The following is a 3,945-nucleotide window of genomic DNA, read 5'->3' as shown; positions in this document are numbered from 1 at the left end:
GCCTATTTGTAGTTAAGTTTTGGGGTAGTCAAAAATTATACAAAGATTATATAATCTCAGGGATCAGTGCCCCTAAACGTGGCATTGTTCAAGGGTCGACTGTACACAAGTATCTATCCCTTTACCTTTTAAAAATAATAACTTTGTTGAGATATGATTCAAATATTTTAAATGTTCAGCCTTTCTATTCAGTGGGTTTTAGTATAATTCACAAGGTTGTAAAGTCACTATAGCTATCTAATTTGAGAACATTTCATCACCTCAAGAGCATACCCTCATATTATTAGTTACTCCCCATTTCCTGCTTGCCCTGGCAACCACCAAACTACTTTCTGTGTCTCTGAATTTGTCTGTTCTAGACATTTCATATAAGTGGGATCATGCAACATATGGCTACTCATATCTGGCTTATTTTACTTAGTATGATGTTTATAAGTGCCATCCTTGGTGTAGCATGTACATCATGTTACATCTTTCTTTTTTAAAAAATGCATTTATTTATTTATTTAAAAGCAAGAAAGAGAGCACAAGCAGAGGGAGGGGCAGGGGCAGAGGCAGACAGAGAAGGGAAAGCAGACTCCCTGCTGAGCAGGGAGCCCGATGCAGGGCTCAATCCTGGGACCCAGAGATCATGACAGGCACCAAAGGCAGACACTTAACTGACTGAACCACTCAGGTGCCACATGTTCCATCTCTCTATAGCTAGGTAGTATTCCATTGCATGGCTATACCATATTTTGTTTATCCATTCATCAGTTGATAGACATTTAAGTTTCCACTTTTTCCTGCATTATGAACAATGCTGCTACGAACATTCATGTACAAGATTTTGGGTGAACATCTGCTTTCAATTCTCTTGAGTAAATATGTAAGAGTGGAATTGCTGGAGCATATGGCAAACTCTGTTTAACATTTTGAGGAAACACTGTTTTCCAAGTACTGCATGGTTTTACAACCTAGTCAACAGTGTATGAGGGTTCTAATTCTCCACATCCTCACTAATATTTGTATGCCTTCTATCTTAGCCATTCTAATAGGGGTAAAAAGAAATCTCATCATGATTTTTATTTGCATTTCCCTAATGACTAATGATGCTGAACATTGTTTTATGTACTTATTAACCATTTGTGTATCTTCTTTGGAAAAATGTCTGTTTAGATCTTTTGCCCATTTTTAATTGGGTTATTTGTCTTTTTACTGTTGAATTGGAAAAGCTCCTTATATATTCTCGGTTTAAGTGCCTTGTACTGTATATGATTTGCACATATTTTCTCCCATTCAATGGGTTGTCTTTTCACTTTCTTTATGACGTCCTTTGAAATACAAACTTTCTTAATTTTGTGGAAATTCTATAATTCAATGTTTTGTTGTTGTTCATGCTTTTGTCTCTATCTTAAAAAAAAATAATTTATTTATTTGAGAGAGGGAGAGCCAGAGAAAGAGCACAGCACGGGGAGCAGCAGAAAGAGAAGTAGAAGCAGGCTTCTGCTGAGCAGGGAGTTCAATGTGGGGCTCAATCCCAGGATCCCGGGATCATGACCTGAGTCCAAGGCAGATGCCCACCCAGGCACCCCTGTCTCACCTTTTTTTATACACAAATGTAACCATATTATACCCATGATTCCTCAACTTGCTTTTTCTTATTATTAATTCTTACACATCTTTCCACATTTCTATCTCTCTCTCTCACACACACACATCTATCTACCTATCTATACTATATATTACTTTATAGCAGCATGGTATCTCATTTATGTAGGTAAATAAGAGGTCCTCCATTGATGGACATTTAGATTTTTACAGCTTTTTGCTATTATAGTACCACAGCAAACATTCTGAGACTATATCCTTATATACATGTGTTAATTTACCCACACTGTATATTTCTAATTGTGAGTGTTGGGTTAAAGAGTGTTTATATTTGAAATTTTGAGATATACTAACAAATTATCTTCAGTGATGCTGTATATATATATATATACATGTATATATATATATATATATATATATATATATATATATATATGTTGTCCTCTAGTAGTGTTTGAGAATGTCTTGCATACACAAGTTATGACTAACATTTTTAGCTTTATCCATCTGATAAGTAAAAACTATTTTATTTTCCCTTTATGTTTGAGGTTGACCATCTTTCATATGGTTATTGGACATTTGTATTTCCTTTTATATAAACTGTTCCTTTATAACCTTTCCCCATTTTTCTAGTTGATTATTTGTCTTTATTGAATTTCCAGAACCCTTTGTATGTAAGAATTTTTGCTTTTTCTCAGTTATATATGTTGTAATGTTTTTCTTATATTGTTATTTTCTTTTGAATTTCCTTATGGACCTTTTGTTGTACAGAGGCTTAAGATGCTTTTGTAGTTGAATCTACTACTCTTTTGTCTTATGAACTTTAGCAAATCATTTTTCCTCTTTTTTCTTAATTTTCTCTAAGGACTTTTTCCTATTCTTCAAATTTTGGAGAATCTGACATTCTTGACTTAATTATAAAAACCACTGCACACAATTCTTTGAAAACTGAACTATTGCCTAGAATAGTGTCATGTACATAAGTCTAGTGAATAAATTATTATTGAATAACACTTTCAAATTCATATTCAACTTCACAATTTTCAAGACAGTCTAAATAATTTTTTTAAATATTTTATTTATTTATTCATGAGAGACACAGAAAGAGAGAGGCAGAGACACAGGCAGAGGGAGAAGCAAGCTCCTTGCAGGGAGCCCAATGTGGGACTCGATTCCGGGACCCCAGGATCAGGCCCTGGGCTGAAGGCGGCACTAAACCACTGAGCCACCTAGGCTGCCCTAAATAATTTTTTTTTTAACTCAAAGCTTAAAATCACATCCCTTTACCAAATAAAGCCAATATGGTTTTAAGCATAACAAATTCTATATAACTCTTGCCATTTTACCAACAAAGTTCAGTGGTTTGTTCTTGTTCATGTTGCTGTTGCTGTTTTAATCATTGGTAGAATGATTAGCAGTTGCTTCCTGAGGGGCTGAGAAGTAACAACAGACATTTGAGCCTTTGTATTTAGAGAGAACCCTTTTGTTCAGTCCAGAAGCCCTAAAAGTTCCCAGGCACCAGTAAAAAGGGGTGTTTCCCAACTCTGAGTGACACCTGAATACATGTCATCTACAACAAAAGGAGAGTTTCAATGTGTTCAGGCAGGAGATTAAACAGAGAGTCTTTTCAGAAATGAACAGAAGTGCCAACAATTTGAGGTTCAATTCATTTAACCCGTTAGCAGAAGTCTGCTAACTTTCTTTCTTGCTTTCTGTTCCAAGCCATATCTGCAACAGCTGTGACAAGAATAATTAAAGTAAGCCATTGTCTGCATTCTTGATCATTACCCAAACTCCTGCAATTATTCTTACAAAAATGCATAGTTTGAATTTTGGTAATAATGACATTTTGGGTTGCATAGGAAGTTCGTGATATTATTTTTCAGAAGTTTGCTTTTAAAACTAAATAAGTATACTAAAGGCACAGTTATAAAAATTTCACGGCAAAAAAACAAATGAAACTATAAGGAAACTGTGCATAAAAATATACAACTAAGAACTAAATAGTGAAAAACATTTTCAGAATGGATACCAGAGGGCAGCCCAGGTGGCTCAGCGGTTTAGCACCGCCTTCAGCCCAGGGCCTGATCCTGGAGACCTGGGATTGAGTCCCACATTGGGCTCCCTGCATGGAGCCTGTTTCTCCCTCTGCCTGTGTCTCTGCCTCTCTCTCTCTCTCTCTCTCTTTCTGTGTGTGTGTCTCTCATGAATAAATAAATAAAATCTTTAAAAAAATAAAAATAAAAAAATGGTTACCAGAAATCTGTATAGAATAGAGTGAAGAAGCTAAGCTGGATAACTTCTGAGCTCTATAACTTTTTTCAGTTCAAAAGGACTTTATAGAAAGGATAGGAA

The sequence above is a fragment of the Canis lupus genome, chromosome 25 (assembly GCF_048164855.1).
Source record: "Canis lupus baileyi chromosome 25, mCanLup2.hap1, whole genome shotgun sequence".
Classification (NCBI taxonomy): domain Eukaryota; kingdom Metazoa; phylum Chordata; class Mammalia; order Carnivora; family Canidae; genus Canis; species Canis lupus.
This window is presented reverse-complemented; position numbering follows the sequence as displayed.